The sequence below is a fragment of the Etheostoma spectabile genome, unplaced genomic scaffold (assembly GCF_008692095.1).
Source record: "Etheostoma spectabile isolate EspeVRDwgs_2016 unplaced genomic scaffold, UIUC_Espe_1.0 scaffold00018485, whole genome shotgun sequence".
NCBI classification, from domain to species: domain Eukaryota; kingdom Metazoa; phylum Chordata; class Actinopteri; order Perciformes; family Percidae; genus Etheostoma; species Etheostoma spectabile.
The window spans coordinates 105,114-118,512 of record NW_022604282.1 but is presented as its reverse complement, the minus strand read 5'-3'; the positions used below and the strand labels follow the sequence as shown (position 1 = coordinate 118,512).

At 46.5% G+C, this 13,399-nt stretch overlaps 29 non-coding genes and 1 pseudogene across 29 annotated transcripts; all 30 read left to right on the top strand.

The window, feature by feature from the left end:
- LOC116680659 (uncharacterized) lies at positions 1-163 on the top strand (annotated as a pseudogene).
- Positions 164-522: 359 nt separating this feature from the next.
- On the top strand, positions 523-637 carry LOC116680718 (U5 spliceosomal RNA). Its single transcript, XR_004329858.1, has one exon. It is a non-coding gene; the product is annotated as a U5 spliceosomal RNA (small nuclear RNA).
- A 231-nt stretch (positions 638-868) lies between these two features.
- Positions 869-1,056, top strand: LOC116680658 (U2 spliceosomal RNA). Its single transcript, XR_004329802.1, has one exon. It is a non-coding gene; the product is annotated as a U2 spliceosomal RNA (small nuclear RNA).
- Positions 1,057-1,419: 363 nt separating this feature from the next.
- LOC116680723 (U5 spliceosomal RNA) lies at positions 1,420-1,535 on the top strand. Its single transcript, XR_004329863.1, has one exon. It is a non-coding gene; the product is annotated as a U5 spliceosomal RNA (small nuclear RNA).
- Positions 1,536-1,768: 233 nt separating this feature from the next.
- LOC116680657 (U2 spliceosomal RNA) lies at positions 1,769-1,958 on the top strand. Its single transcript, XR_004329801.1, has one exon. It is a non-coding gene; the product is annotated as a U2 spliceosomal RNA (small nuclear RNA).
- A 356-nt stretch (positions 1,959-2,314) lies between these two features.
- On the top strand, positions 2,315-2,429 carry LOC116680721 (U5 spliceosomal RNA). Its single transcript, XR_004329861.1, has one exon. It is a non-coding gene; the product is annotated as a U5 spliceosomal RNA (small nuclear RNA).
- A 235-nt stretch (positions 2,430-2,664) lies between these two features.
- On the top strand, positions 2,665-2,855 carry LOC116680768 (U2 spliceosomal RNA). The gene has a single exon (XR_004329904.1). It is a non-coding gene; the product is annotated as a U2 spliceosomal RNA (small nuclear RNA).
- Positions 2,856-3,223: 368 nt separating this feature from the next.
- LOC116680716 (U5 spliceosomal RNA) lies at positions 3,224-3,340 on the top strand. The gene has a single exon (XR_004329856.1). It is a non-coding gene; the product is annotated as a U5 spliceosomal RNA (small nuclear RNA).
- A 237-nt stretch (positions 3,341-3,577) lies between these two features.
- Positions 3,578-3,768, top strand: LOC116680767 (U2 spliceosomal RNA). Its single transcript, XR_004329903.1, has one exon. It is a non-coding gene; the product is annotated as a U2 spliceosomal RNA (small nuclear RNA).
- Positions 3,769-4,136: 368 nt separating this feature from the next.
- LOC116680715 (U5 spliceosomal RNA) lies at positions 4,137-4,253 on the top strand. Its single transcript, XR_004329855.1, has one exon. It is a non-coding gene; the product is annotated as a U5 spliceosomal RNA (small nuclear RNA).
- A 238-nt stretch (positions 4,254-4,491) lies between these two features.
- LOC116680766 (U2 spliceosomal RNA) lies at positions 4,492-4,682 on the top strand. Its single transcript, XR_004329902.1, has one exon. It is a non-coding gene; the product is annotated as a U2 spliceosomal RNA (small nuclear RNA).
- A 368-nt stretch (positions 4,683-5,050) lies between these two features.
- Positions 5,051-5,167, top strand: LOC116680714 (U5 spliceosomal RNA). Its single transcript, XR_004329854.1, has one exon. It is a non-coding gene; the product is annotated as a U5 spliceosomal RNA (small nuclear RNA).
- Positions 5,168-5,405: 238 nt separating this feature from the next.
- Positions 5,406-5,596, top strand: LOC116680764 (U2 spliceosomal RNA). The gene has a single exon (XR_004329900.1). It is a non-coding gene; the product is annotated as a U2 spliceosomal RNA (small nuclear RNA).
- Positions 5,597-5,964: 368 nt separating this feature from the next.
- On the top strand, positions 5,965-6,081 carry LOC116680713 (U5 spliceosomal RNA). The gene has a single exon (XR_004329853.1). It is a non-coding gene; the product is annotated as a U5 spliceosomal RNA (small nuclear RNA).
- Positions 6,082-6,319: 238 nt separating this feature from the next.
- LOC116680763 (U2 spliceosomal RNA) lies at positions 6,320-6,510 on the top strand. The gene has a single exon (XR_004329899.1). It is a non-coding gene; the product is annotated as a U2 spliceosomal RNA (small nuclear RNA).
- A 368-nt stretch (positions 6,511-6,878) lies between these two features.
- Positions 6,879-6,995, top strand: LOC116680712 (U5 spliceosomal RNA). The gene has a single exon (XR_004329852.1). It is a non-coding gene; the product is annotated as a U5 spliceosomal RNA (small nuclear RNA).
- Positions 6,996-7,233: 238 nt separating this feature from the next.
- Positions 7,234-7,424, top strand: LOC116680762 (U2 spliceosomal RNA). The gene has a single exon (XR_004329898.1). It is a non-coding gene; the product is annotated as a U2 spliceosomal RNA (small nuclear RNA).
- Positions 7,425-7,792: 368 nt separating this feature from the next.
- On the top strand, positions 7,793-7,909 carry LOC116680710 (U5 spliceosomal RNA). Its single transcript, XR_004329851.1, has one exon. It is a non-coding gene; the product is annotated as a U5 spliceosomal RNA (small nuclear RNA).
- Positions 7,910-8,147: 238 nt separating this feature from the next.
- LOC116680761 (U2 spliceosomal RNA) lies at positions 8,148-8,338 on the top strand. The gene has a single exon (XR_004329897.1). It is a non-coding gene; the product is annotated as a U2 spliceosomal RNA (small nuclear RNA).
- Positions 8,339-8,706: 368 nt separating this feature from the next.
- On the top strand, positions 8,707-8,823 carry LOC116680709 (U5 spliceosomal RNA). Its single transcript, XR_004329850.1, has one exon. It is a non-coding gene; the product is annotated as a U5 spliceosomal RNA (small nuclear RNA).
- A 238-nt stretch (positions 8,824-9,061) lies between these two features.
- Positions 9,062-9,252, top strand: LOC116680758 (U2 spliceosomal RNA). Its single transcript, XR_004329896.1, has one exon. It is a non-coding gene; the product is annotated as a U2 spliceosomal RNA (small nuclear RNA).
- Positions 9,253-9,620: 368 nt separating this feature from the next.
- On the top strand, positions 9,621-9,737 carry LOC116680708 (U5 spliceosomal RNA). The gene has a single exon (XR_004329849.1). It is a non-coding gene; the product is annotated as a U5 spliceosomal RNA (small nuclear RNA).
- Positions 9,738-9,975: 238 nt separating this feature from the next.
- LOC116680757 (U2 spliceosomal RNA) lies at positions 9,976-10,166 on the top strand. The gene has a single exon (XR_004329895.1). It is a non-coding gene; the product is annotated as a U2 spliceosomal RNA (small nuclear RNA).
- A 368-nt stretch (positions 10,167-10,534) lies between these two features.
- Positions 10,535-10,651, top strand: LOC116680707 (U5 spliceosomal RNA). The gene has a single exon (XR_004329848.1). It is a non-coding gene; the product is annotated as a U5 spliceosomal RNA (small nuclear RNA).
- A 238-nt stretch (positions 10,652-10,889) lies between these two features.
- LOC116680756 (U2 spliceosomal RNA) lies at positions 10,890-11,080 on the top strand. Its single transcript, XR_004329894.1, has one exon. It is a non-coding gene; the product is annotated as a U2 spliceosomal RNA (small nuclear RNA).
- Positions 11,081-11,448: 368 nt separating this feature from the next.
- Positions 11,449-11,565, top strand: LOC116680706 (U5 spliceosomal RNA). The gene has a single exon (XR_004329847.1). It is a non-coding gene; the product is annotated as a U5 spliceosomal RNA (small nuclear RNA).
- Positions 11,566-11,803: 238 nt separating this feature from the next.
- LOC116680755 (U2 spliceosomal RNA) lies at positions 11,804-11,994 on the top strand. The gene has a single exon (XR_004329893.1). It is a non-coding gene; the product is annotated as a U2 spliceosomal RNA (small nuclear RNA).
- Positions 11,995-12,362: 368 nt separating this feature from the next.
- Positions 12,363-12,479, top strand: LOC116680704 (U5 spliceosomal RNA). The gene has a single exon (XR_004329845.1). It is a non-coding gene; the product is annotated as a U5 spliceosomal RNA (small nuclear RNA).
- Positions 12,480-12,717: 238 nt separating this feature from the next.
- Positions 12,718-12,908, top strand: LOC116680754 (U2 spliceosomal RNA). The gene has a single exon (XR_004329892.1). It is a non-coding gene; the product is annotated as a U2 spliceosomal RNA (small nuclear RNA).
- A 368-nt stretch (positions 12,909-13,276) lies between these two features.
- Positions 13,277-13,393, top strand: LOC116680703 (U5 spliceosomal RNA). Its single transcript, XR_004329844.1, has one exon. It is a non-coding gene; the product is annotated as a U5 spliceosomal RNA (small nuclear RNA).
- The last annotated feature ends 6 nt before the right edge of the window (positions 13,394-13,399 follow it).

The window sequence follows — 13,399 nt, the reverse complement described above, 5'->3', positions numbered from 1 at the left end:
CAAGTGTAGTATCTGTTCTTATCAGTTTAATATCTGATATGTTCCTCTATCAGGGACAACATATAAATGGATTTTTAGCAATGGGAGTTGAAAAAGGGGCTTGCTCCATTCACTCCACGCATCGACCCGGTATTGCAGCGTCGCTGGGAACGGTGCACCCATCTTCTGTCTTGTTGAAAAACAATTGACGATGCCATGGAGCTGCCCGTTGCTCAAACTGTCAATGGACCGAAGAGACATGGCTGGCAGATTTTACCGTCAGAAGTTGTCGCAAAACCTGAATGACCTCGTTGGTTCCCGGTATCAAAACGTTGTTATAATACTTGGCAGATAAAGCCATACAAAGTGTAGCAAGATTTGCACTATTTATTGGCGGAAAAACAGCAAGGACAAATATTGGCCCTGTGACAGTGTGGCAATAGGCCAGGCCTTGGATTTGGAAAGCGGCACACCAGTGAAATCACCGCGAGGGTTGGGACTGGAAGACTGGGCATTTCGGCTGCTCTCTGAGCGTGGGCTCACTTACTCTGGTTTCTCTTCATAACGCACAAGCCTTTCGCCTTTTACTAAAGACTTCCGTGGAGAGGAACGCCTATGAGTTGAAATTATTTTGGTGGGCTTTGCTGTTTGTTAAGCCTTTTGTACTTGTAACAAACAAATGTGCTCTCCATAAGGAAACTCAGATTCTTAAACGCAGCTAAAATGTGACGCATGGGACATTGCAGTTGGCAGAAGCTTGACCACTTGGGAAACCAAAATGCTTTGACGGGGGTGCCAAGTAGCAGCTGTTATGGTCCTTTTAAATTACTGGACGTGACAACTGAGAACCGTCCGGGAGGTCGCATCGGACAGCAAAGAGGTGGTGGTCATCGCTTCTCGGCCTTTTGGCTAAGATCAGTGTAGTATCTGTTCTTATCATTAATATCTGATATGTCCTCTATCAGGGGACAACATATTAAATGGATTTTTAGCAATGGGAGTTGAAAAAGGGGCTTGCTCCATTCACTCCACGCATCGACCCGGTATTGCAGCGTCGCTGGGAACGGTGCACCCATCTTCTGTCTTGTGGAAAAACATTGACGATGCCCGTGGAGCTGCCCGTTGCTCAAACTGTCAATGGACCTGAAGAGACATGGCTGGCAGATTTTACCGTCAGAAGTTGTCGCAAAACCTGAATGACCTCGTTGGGTTCCTGGTATCAAAACGTTTTATAATACTTGGCAAGATAAAGCCATACAAAAGTGTAGCAAGATTTGCACTATTTATTGGCGGAAAAACAGCAAGGACAAAATATTGGCCCTGTGACAGTGTGGCAATAGGCAGGCCTTGGATTTGGAAAGCGGCACACCAAGTGAGAATCACCGCGAGGGTTGGACTGGGAAGACTGGCATTTCGGCTGCTCTCGAGCGTGGGCTGCACTTACTCTGGTTTCTCTTCATAACGCACAAGCCTTTCGCCTTTTACTAAAGACTTCCGTGGAGAGGAACGCCTATAGTTGAAATTATTTTTGGTGGGCTTTGCTGTTTGGTTAAGCCTTTTGTACTTTAAAAAACAAATGTGCTCTCCATAAGGAAACTCAGATTCTTAAACGCAGCTAAAATGTGACAGCATGGAACATTGCAGTTGGCAGAAGCTTGACCACTTGGGAAAACCAAAATTGCTTGGACGGGGTGCCAAGTAGCAGCTGTTATGTCCTTTTAAAATTACTGGACCGTGACACTGAGAACCGTCCGGGGAGGTCGCATCGGACAGCAAAGAGGTGGTGGTCATCGCTTCTCGGCCTTTTGGCTAAAGATCAAGTGTAGTATCTGTTCTTATCAGTTTAATATCTGATATGTCCTCTATCAGGGGACAACTATTAAATGGATTTTAGCAATGGGAGTTGAAAAAGGGGCTTGCTCCATTCACTCCACGCATCGACCCGGTATTGCAGCGTCGCTGGGAACGGTGCACCCATCTTCTGTCTTGTGGAAAAACAATTGACGATGCACGTGGAGCTGCCCGTTGCTCAACTGTCAATGGACCTGAAGAGACATGGCTGGCAGATTTTACCGTCAGAAGTTGTCGCAAAACCTGAATGACCTCGTTGGGTTCCTGGTATCAAAACGTTGTTATAATACTTGGCAAGATAAAGCCATACAAAAGTGTAGCAAGATTTGCACTATTTATTGGCGGAAAAACAGCAAGGACAAAATATTGGCCCTGTGACAGTGTGCCCCTTGGATTTGGAAAGCGGCACACCAAGTGAGAATCACCGCGAGGGTTGGGACTGGGAAGACTGGGCATTTCGGCTGCTCTCGAGCGTGGGCTGCACTTACTCTGGTTTCTCTTCATAACGCACAAGCCTTTCGCCTTTTACTAAAGACTTCCGTGGAGAGGAACGCCTATGAGTTGAAATTATTTTGGTGGGCTTTGCTGTTTGGTTAAGCCTTTTGTACTTGTAAAAACAAATGCGCTCTCCATAAGGAACTCAGATTCTTAAACGCAGCTAAAATGTGACAGCATGGGAACATTGCAGGTTGGCAGAAGCTTGACCACTTGGGAAAACCAAAATTGCTTGGACGGGGGTGCCAAGTAGCAGCTGTTATGTCCTTTTAAAATTACTGGACCGTGACAACTGAGAACCGTCCGGGGAGGTCGCATCGGACAGCAAAAGAGGTGGTCATCGCTTCTCGGCCTTTTGGCTAAGATCAAGTGTAGTATCTGTTCTTATCAGTTTAATATCTGATATGTCCTCTATCAGGGGACAACATATTAAATGGATTTTTAGCAATGGGAGTTGAAAAAGGGGCTTGCTCCATTCACTCCACGCATCGACCCGGTATTGCAGCGTCGCTGGGAACGGTGCACCCATCTTCTGTCTTGTGGAAAAACAATTGACGATGCACGTGGAGCTGCCCGTTGCTCAAACTGTCAATGGACCTGAAGAGACATGGCTGGCAGATTTTACCGTCAGAAGTTGTCGCAAAACCTGAATGACCTCGTTGGGTTCCTGGTATCAAAACGTTGTTATAATACTTGGCAAGATAAAGCCATACAAAAGTGTAGCAAGATTTGCACTATTTATTGGCGGAAAAACAGCAAGGACAAAATATTGGCCCTGTGACAGTGTGGCAATAGGCCAGGCCTTGGATTTGGAAAGCGGCACACCAAGTGAGAATCACCGCGAGGGTTGGGACTGGGAAGACTGGGCATTTCGGCTGCTCTCGAGCGTGGGCTGCACTTACTCTGGTTTCTCTTCATAACGCACAAGCCTTTCGCCTTTTACTAAAGACTTCCGTGGAGAGGAACGCCTATGAGTTGAAATTATTTTTGGTGGGCTTTGCTGTTTGGTTAAGCCTTTTGTACTTGTAAAAACAAATGCGCTCTCCATAAGGAAACTCAGATTCTTAAACGCAGCTAAAATGTGACAGCATGGGAACATTGCAGGTTGGCAGAAGCTTGACCACTTGGGAAAACCAAAATTGCTTGGACGGGGGTGCCAAGTAGCAGCTGTTATGTCCTTTTAAAATTACTGGACCGTGACAACTGAGAACCGTCCGGGGAGGTCGCATCGGACAGCAAAGAGGTGGTGGTCATCGCTTCTCGGCCTTTTGGCTAAGATCAAGTGTAGTATCTGTTCTTATCAGTTTAATATCTGATATGTCCTCTATCAGGGGACAACATATTAAATGGATTTTTAGCAATGGGAGTTGAAAAAGGGGCTTGCTCCATTCACTCCACGCATCGACCCGGTATTGCAGCGTCGCTGGGAACGGTGCACCCATCTTCTGTCTTGTGGAAAAACAATTGACGATGCACGTGGAGCTGCCCGTTGCTCAAACTGTCAATGGACCTGAAGAGACATGGCTGGCAGATTTTACCGTCAGAAGTTGTCGCAAAACCTGAATGACCTCGTTGGGTTCCTGGTATCAAAACGTTGTTATAATACTTGGCAAGATAAAGCCATACAAAAGTGTAGCAAGATTTGCACTATTTATTGGCGGAAAAACAGCAAGGACAAAATATTGGCCCTGTGACAGTGTGGCAATAGGCCAGGCCTTGGATTTGGAAAGCGGCACACCAAGTGAGAATCACCGCGAGGGTTGGGACTGGGAAGACTGGGCATTTCGGCTGCTCTCGAGCGTGGGCTGCACTTACTCTGGTTTCTCTTCATAACGCACAAGCCTTTCGCCTTTTACTAAAGACTTCCGTGGAGAGGAACGCCTATGAGTTGAAATTATTTTTGGTGGGCTTTGCTGTTTGGTTAAGCCTTTTGTACTTGTAAAAAACAAATGCGCTCTCCATAAGGAAACTCAGATTCTTAAACGCAGCTAAAATGTGACAGCATGGGAACATTGCAGGTTGGCAGAAGCTTGACCACTTGGGAAAACCAAAATTGCTTGGACGGGGGTGCCAAGTAGCAGCTGTTATGTCCTTTTAAAATTACTGGACCGTGACAACTGAGAACCGTCCGGGGAGGTCGCATCGGACAGCAAAGAGGTGGTGGTCATCGCTTCTCGGCCTTTTGGCTAAGATCAAGTGTAGTATCTGTTCTTATCAGTTTAATATCTGATATGTCCTCTATCAGGGGACAACATATTAAATGGATTTTTAGCAATGGGAGTTGAAAAAGGGGCTTGCTCCATTCACTCCACGCATCGACCCGGTATTGCAGCGTCGCTGGGAACGGTGCACCCATCTTCTGTCTTGTGGAAAAACAATTGACGATGCACGTGGAGCTGCCCGTTGCTCAAACTGTCAATGGACCTGAAGAGACATGGCTGGCAGATTTTACCGTCAGAAGTTGTCGCAAAACCTGAATGACCTCGTTGGGTTCCTGGTATCAAAACGTTGTTATAATACTTGGCAAGATAAAGCCATACAAAAGTGTAGCAAGATTTGCACTATTTATTGGCGGAAAAACAGCAAGGACAAAATATTGGCCCTGTGACAGTGTGGCAATAGGCCAGGCCTTGGATTTGGAAAGCGGCACACCAAGTGAGAATCACCGCGAGGGTTGGGACTGGGAAGACTGGGCATTTCGGCTGCTCTCGAGCGTGGGCTGCACTTACTCTGGTTTCTCTTCATAACGCACAAGCCTTTCGCCTTTTACTAAAGACTTCCGTGGAGAGGAACGCCTATGAGTTGAAATTATTTTTGGTGGGCTTTGCTGTTTGGTTAAGCCTTTTGTACTTGTAAAAAACAAATGCGCTCTCCATAAGGAAACTCAGATTCTTAAACGCAGCTAAAATGTGACAGCATGGGAACATTGCAGGTTGGCAGAAGCTTGACCACTTGGGAAAACCAAAATTGCTTGGACGGGGGTGCCAAGTAGCAGCTGTTATGTCCTTTTAAAATTACTGGACCGTGACAACTGAGAACCGTCCGGGGAGGTCGCATCGGACAGCAAAGAGGTGGTGGTCATCGCTTCTCGGCCTTTTGGCTAAGATCAAGTGTAGTATCTGTTCTTATCAGTTTAATATCTGATATGTCCTCTATCAGGGGACAACATATTAAATGGATTTTTAGCAATGGGAGTTGAAAAAGGGGCTTGCTCCATTCACTCCACGCATCGACCCGGTATTGCAGCGTCGCTGGGAACGGTGCACCCATCTTCTGTCTTGTGGAAAAACAATTGACGATGCACGTGGAGCTGCCCGTTGCTCAAACTGTCAATGGACCTGAAGAGACATGGCTGGCAGATTTTACCGTCAGAAGTTGTCGCAAAACCTGAATGACCTCGTTGGGTTCCTGGTATCAAAACGTTGTTATAATACTTGGCAAGATAAAGCCATACAAAAGTGTAGCAAGATTTGCACTATTTATTGGCGGAAAAACAGCAAGGACAAAATATTGGCCCTGTGACAGTGTGGCAATAGGCCAGGCCTTGGATTTGGAAAGCGGCACACCAAGTGAGAATCACCGCGAGGGTTGGGACTGGGAAGACTGGGCATTTCGGCTGCTCTCGAGCGTGGGCTGCACTTACTCTGGTTTCTCTTCATAACGCACAAGCCTTTCGCCTTTTACTAAAGACTTCCGTGGAGAGGAACGCCTATGAGTTGAAATTATTTTTGGTGGGCTTTGCTGTTTGGTTAAGCCTTTTGTACTTGTAAAAAACAAATGCGCTCTCCATAAGGAAACTCAGATTCTTAAACGCAGCTAAAATGTGACAGCATGGGAACATTGCAGGTTGGCAGAAGCTTGACCACTTGGGAAAACCAAAATTGCTTGGACGGGGGTGCCAAGTAGCAGCTGTTATGTCCTTTTAAAATTACTGGACCGTGACAACTGAGAACCGTCCGGGGAGGTCGCATCGGACAGCAAAGAGGTGGTGGTCATCGCTTCTCGGCCTTTTGGCTAAGATCAAGTGTAGTATCTGTTCTTATCAGTTTAATATCTGATATGTCCTCTATCAGGGGACAACATATTAAATGGATTTTTAGCAATGGGAGTTGAAAAAGGGGCTTGCTCCATTCACTCCACGCATCGACCCGGTATTGCAGCGTCGCTGGGAACGGTGCACCCATCTTCTGTCTTGTGGAAAAACAATTGACGATGCACGTGGAGCTGCCCGTTGCTCAAACTGTCAATGGACCTGAAGAGACATGGCTGGCAGATTTTACCGTCAGAAGTTGTCGCAAAACCTGAATGACCTCGTTGGGTTCCTGGTATCAAAACGTTGTTATAATACTTGGCAAGATAAAGCCATACAAAAGTGTAGCAAGATTTGCACTATTTATTGGCGGAAAAACAGCAAGGACAAAATATTGGCCCTGTGACAGTGTGGCAATAGGCCAGGCCTTGGATTTGGAAAGCGGCACACCAAGTGAGAATCACCGCGAGGGTTGGGACTGGGAAGACTGGGCATTTCGGCTGCTCTCGAGCGTGGGCTGCACTTACTCTGGTTTCTCTTCATAACGCACAAGCCTTTCGCCTTTTACTAAAGACTTCCGTGGAGAGGAACGCCTATGAGTTGAAATTATTTTTGGTGGGCTTTGCTGTTTGGTTAAGCCTTTTGTACTTGTAAAAAACAAATGCGCTCTCCATAAGGAAACTCAGATTCTTAAACGCAGCTAAAATGTGACAGCATGGGAACATTGCAGGTTGGCAGAAGCTTGACCACTTGGGAAAACCAAAATTGCTTGGACGGGGGTGCCAAGTAGCAGCTGTTATGTCCTTTTAAAATTACTGGACCGTGACAACTGAGAACCGTCCGGGGAGGTCGCATCGGACAGCAAAGAGGTGGTGGTCATCGCTTCTCGGCCTTTTGGCTAAGATCAAGTGTAGTATCTGTTCTTATCAGTTTAATATCTGATATGTCCTCTATCAGGGGACAACATATTAAATGGATTTTTAGCAATGGGAGTTGAAAAAGGGGCTTGCTCCATTCACTCCACGCATCGACCCGGTATTGCAGCGTCGCTGGGAACGGTGCACCCATCTTCTGTCTTGTGGAAAAACAATTGACGATGCACGTGGAGCTGCCCGTTGCTCAAACTGTCAATGGACCTGAAGAGACATGGCTGGCAGATTTTACCGTCAGAAGTTGTCGCAAAACCTGAATGACCTCGTTGGGTTCCTGGTATCAAAACGTTGTTATAATACTTGGCAAGATAAAGCCATACAAAAGTGTAGCAAGATTTGCACTATTTATTGGCGGAAAAACAGCAAGGACAAAATATTGGCCCTGTGACAGTGTGGCAATAGGCCAGGCCTTGGATTTGGAAAGCGGCACACCAAGTGAGAATCACCGCGAGGGTTGGGACTGGGAAGACTGGGCATTTCGGCTGCTCTCGAGCGTGGGCTGCACTTACTCTGGTTTCTCTTCATAACGCACAAGCCTTTCGCCTTTTACTAAAGACTTCCGTGGAGAGGAACGCCTATGAGTTGAAATTATTTTTGGTGGGCTTTGCTGTTTGGTTAAGCCTTTTGTACTTGTAAAAAACAAATGCGCTCTCCATAAGGAAACTCAGATTCTTAAACGCAGCTAAAATGTGACAGCATGGGAACATTGCAGGTTGGCAGAAGCTTGACCACTTGGGAAAACCAAAATTGCTTGGACGGGGGTGCCAAGTAGCAGCTGTTATGTCCTTTTAAAATTACTGGACCGTGACAACTGAGAACCGTCCGGGGAGGTCGCATCGGACAGCAAAGAGGTGGTGGTCATCGCTTCTCGGCCTTTTGGCTAAGATCAAGTGTAGTATCTGTTCTTATCAGTTTAATATCTGATATGTCCTCTATCAGGGGACAACATATTAAATGGATTTTTAGCAATGGGAGTTGAAAAAGGGGCTTGCTCCATTCACTCCACGCATCGACCCGGTATTGCAGCGTCGCTGGGAACGGTGCACCCATCTTCTGTCTTGTGGAAAAACAATTGACGATGCACGTGGAGCTGCCCGTTGCTCAAACTGTCAATGGACCTGAAGAGACATGGCTGGCAGATTTTACCGTCAGAAGTTGTCGCAAAACCTGAATGACCTCGTTGGGTTCCTGGTATCAAAACGTTGTTATAATACTTGGCAAGATAAAGCCATACAAAAGTGTAGCAAGATTTGCACTATTTATTGGCGGAAAAACAGCAAGGACAAAATATTGGCCCTGTGACAGTGTGGCAATAGGCCAGGCCTTGGATTTGGAAAGCGGCACACCAAGTGAGAATCACCGCGAGGGTTGGGACTGGGAAGACTGGGCATTTCGGCTGCTCTCGAGCGTGGGCTGCACTTACTCTGGTTTCTCTTCATAACGCACAAGCCTTTCGCCTTTTACTAAAGACTTCCGTGGAGAGGAACGCCTATGAGTTGAAATTATTTTTGGTGGGCTTTGCTGTTTGGTTAAGCCTTTTGTACTTGTAAAAAACAAATGTGCTCTCCATAAGGAAACTCAGATTCTTAAACGCAGCTAAAATGTGACAGCATGGGAACATTGCAGGTTGGCAGAAGCTTGACCACTTGGGAAAACCAAAATTGCTTGGACGGGGGTGCCAAGTAGCAGCTGTTATGTCCTTTTAAAATTACTGGACCGTGACAACTGAGAACCGTCCGGGGAGGTCGCATCGGACAGCAAAGAGGTGGTGGTCATCGCTTCTCGGCCTTTTGGCTAAGATCAAGTGTAGTATCTGTTCTTATCAGTTTAATATCTGATATGTCCTCTATCAGGGGACAACATATTAAATGGATTTTTAGCAATGGGAGTTGAAAAAGGGGCTTGCTCCATTCACTCCACGCATCGACCCGGTATTGCAGCGTCGCTGGGAACGGTGCACCCATCTTCTGTCTTGTGGAAAAACAATTGACGATGCACGTGGAGCTGCCCGTTGCTCAAACTGTCAATGGACCTGAAGAGACATGGCTGGCAGATTTTACCGTCAGAAGTTGTCGCAAAACCTGAATGACCTCGTTGGGTTCCTGGTATCAAAACGTTGTTATAATACTTGGCAAGATAAAGCCATACAAAAGTGTAGCAAGATTTGCACTATTTATTGGCGGAAAAACAGCAAGGACAAAATATTGGCCCTGTGACAGTGTGGCAATAGGCCAGGCCTTGGATTTGGAAAGCGGCACACCAAGTGAGAATCACCGCGAGGGTTGGGACTGGGAAGACTGGGCATTTCGGCTGCTCTCGAGCGTGGGCTGCACTTACTCTGGTTTCTCTTCATAACGCACAAGCCTTTCGCCTTTTACTAAAGACTTCCGTGGAGAGGAACGCCTATGAGTTGAAATTATTTTTGGTGGGCTTTGCTGTTTGGTTAAGCCTTTTGTACTTGTAAAAAACAAATGCGCTCTCCATAAGGAAACTCAGATTCTTAAACGCAGCTAAAATGTGACAGCATGGGAACATTGCAGGTTGGCAGAAGCTTGACCACTTGGGAAAACCAAAATTGCTTGGACGGGGGTGCCAAGTAGCAGCTGTTATGTCCTTTTAAAATTACTGGACCGTGACAACTGAGAACCGTCCGGGGAGGTCGCATCGGACAGCAAAGAGGTGGTGGTCATCGCTTCTCGGCCTTTTGGCTAAGATCAAGTGTAGTATCTGTTCTTATCAGTTTAATATCTGATATGTCCTCTATCAGGGGACAACATATTAAATGGATTTTTAGCAATGGGAGTTGAAAAAGGGGCTTGCTCCATTCACTCCACGCATCGACCCGGTATTGCAGCGTCGCTGGGAACGGTGCACCCATCTTCTGTCTTGTGGAAAAACAATTGACGATGCACGTGGAGCTGCCCGTTGCTCAAACTGTCAATGGACCTGAAGAGACATGGCTGGCAGATTTTACCGTCAGAAGTTGTCGCAAAACCTGAATGACCTCGTTGGGTTCCTGGTATCAAAACGTTGTTATAATACTTGGCAAGATAAAGCCATACAAAAGTGTAGCAAGATTTGCACTATTTATTGGCGGAAAAACAGCAAGGACAAAATATTGGCCCTGTGACAGTGTGGCAATAGGCCAGGCCTTGGATTTGGAAAGCGGCACACCAAGTGAGAATCACCGCGAGGGTTGGGACTGGGAAGACTGGGCATTTCGGCTGCTCTCGAGCGTGGGCTGCACTTACTCTGGTTTCTCTTCATAACGCACAAGCCTTTCGCCTTTTACTAAAGACTTCCGTGGAGAGGAACGCCTATGAGTTGAAATTATTTTTGGTGGGCTTTGCTGTTTGGTTAAGCCTTTTGTACTTGTAAAAAACAAATGCGCTCTCCATAAGGAAACTCAGATTCTTAAACGCAGCTAAAATGTGACAGCATGGGAACATTGCAGGTTGGCAGAAGCTTGACCACTTGGGAAAACCAAAATTGCTTGGACGGGGGTGCCAAGTAGCAGCTGTTATGTCCTTTTAAAATTACTGGACCGTGACAACTGAGAACCGTCCGGGGAGGTCGCATCGGACAGCAAAGAGGTGGTGGTCATCGCTTCTCGGCCTTTTGGCTAAGATCAAGTGTAGTATCTGTTCTTATCAGTTTAATATCTGATATGTCCTCTATCAGGGGACAACATATTAAATGGATTTTTAGCAATGGGAGTTGAAAAAGGGGCTTGCTCCATTCACTCCACGCATCGACCCGGTATTGCAGCGTCGCTGGGAACGGTGCACCCATCTTCTGTCTTGTGGAAAAACAATTGACGATGCACGTGGAGCTGCCCGTTGCTCAAACTGTCAATGGACCTGAAGAGACATGGCTGGCAGATTTTACCGTCAGAAGTTGTCGCAAAACCTGAATGACCTCGTTGGGTTCCTGGTATCAAAACGTTGTTATAATACTTGGCAAGATAAAGCCATACAAAAGTGTAGCAAGATTTGCACTATTTATTGGCGGAAAAACAGCAAGGACAAAATATTGGCCCTGTGACAGTGTGGCAATAGGCCAGGCCTTGGATTTGGAAAGCGGCACACCAAGTGAGAATCACCGCGAGGGTTGGGACTGGGAAGACTGGGCATTTCGGCTGCTCTCGAGCGTGGGCTGCACTTACTCTGGTTTCTCTTCATAACGCACAAGCCTTTCGCCTTTTACTAAAGACTTCCGTGGAGAGGAACGCCTATGAGTTGAAATTATTTTTGGTGGGCTTTGCTGTTTGGTTAAGCCTTTTGTACTTGTAAAAAACAAATGTGCTCTCCATAAGGAAACTCAGATTCTTAAACGCAGCTAAAATGTGACAGCATGGGAACATTGCAGGTTGGCAGAAGCTTGACCACTTGGGAAAACCAAAATTGCTTGGACGGGGGTGCCAAGTAGCAGCTGTTATGTCCTTTTAAAATTACTGGACCGTGACAACTGAGAACCGTCCGGGGAGGTCGCATCGGACAGCAAAGAGGTGGTGGTCATCGCTTCTCGGCCTTTTGGCTAAGATCAAGTGTAGTATCTGTTCTTATCAGTTTAATATCTGATATGTCCTCTATCAGGGGACAACATATTAAATGGATTTTTAGCAATGGGAGTTGAAAAAGGGGCTTGCTCCATTCACTCCACGCATCGACCCGGTATTGCAGCGTCGCTGGGAACGGTGCACCCATCTTCTGTCTTGTGGAAAAACAATTGACGATGCACGTGGAGCTGCCCGTTGCTCAAACTGTCAATGGACCTGAAGAGACATGGCTGGCAGATTTTACCGTCAGAAGTTGTCGCAAAACCTGAATGACCTCGTTGGGTTCCTGGTATCAAAACGTTGTTATAATACTTGGCAAGATAAAGCCATACAAAAGTGTAGCAAGATTTGCACTATTTATTGGCGGAAAAACAGCAAGGACAAAATATTGGCCCTGTGACAGTGTGGCAATAGGCCAGGCCTTGGATTTGGAAAGCGGCACACCAAGTGAGAATCACCGCGAGGGTTGGGACTGGGAAGACTGGGCATTTCGGCTGCTCTCGAGCGTGGGCTGCACTTACTCTGGTTTCTCTTCATAACGCACAAGCCTTTCGCCTTTTACTAAAGACTTCCGTGGAGAGGAACGCCTATGAGTTGAAATTATTTTTGGTGGGCTTTGCTGTTTGGTTAAGCCTTTTGTACTTGTAAAAAACAAATGTGCTCTCCATAAGGAAACTCAGATTCTTAAACGCAGCTAAAATGTGACAGCATGGGAACATTGCAGGTTGGCAGAAGCTTGACCACTTGGGAAAACCAAAATTGCTTGGACGGGGGTGCCAAGTAGCAGCTGTTATGTCCTTTTAAAATTACTGGACCGTGACAACTGAGAACCGTCCGGGGAGGTCGCATCGGACAGCAAAGAGGTGGTGGTCATCGCTTCTCGGCCTTTTGGCTAAGATCAAGTGTAGTATCTGTTCTTATCAGTTTAATATCTGATATGTCCTCTATCAGGGGACAACATATTAAATGGATTTTTAGCAATGGGAGTTGAAAAAGGGGCTTGCTCCATTCACTCCACGCATCGACCCGGTATTGCAGCGTCGCTGGGAACGGTGCACCCATCTTCTGTCTTGTGGAAAAACAATTGACGATGCACGTGGAGCTGCCCGTTGCTCAAACTGTCAATGGACCTGAAGAGACATGGCTGGCAGATTTTACCGTCAGAAGTTGTCGCAAAACCTGAATGACCTCGTTGGGTTCCTGGTATCAAAACGTTGTTATAATACTTGGCAAGATAAAGCCATACAAAAGTGTAGCAAGATTTGCACTATTTATTGGCGGAAAAACAGCAAGGACAAAATATTGGCCCTGTGACAGTGTGGCAATAGGCCAGGCCTTGGATTTGGAAAGCGGCACACCAAGTGAGAATCACCGCGAGGGTTGGGACTGGGAAGACTGGGCATTTCGGCTGCTCTCGAGCGTGGGCTGCACTTACTCTGGTTTCTCTTCATAACGCACAAGCCTTTCGCCTTTTACTAAAGACTTCCGTGGAGAGGAACGCCTATGAGTTGAAATTATTTTTGGTGGGCTTTGCTGTTTGGTTAAGCCTTTTGT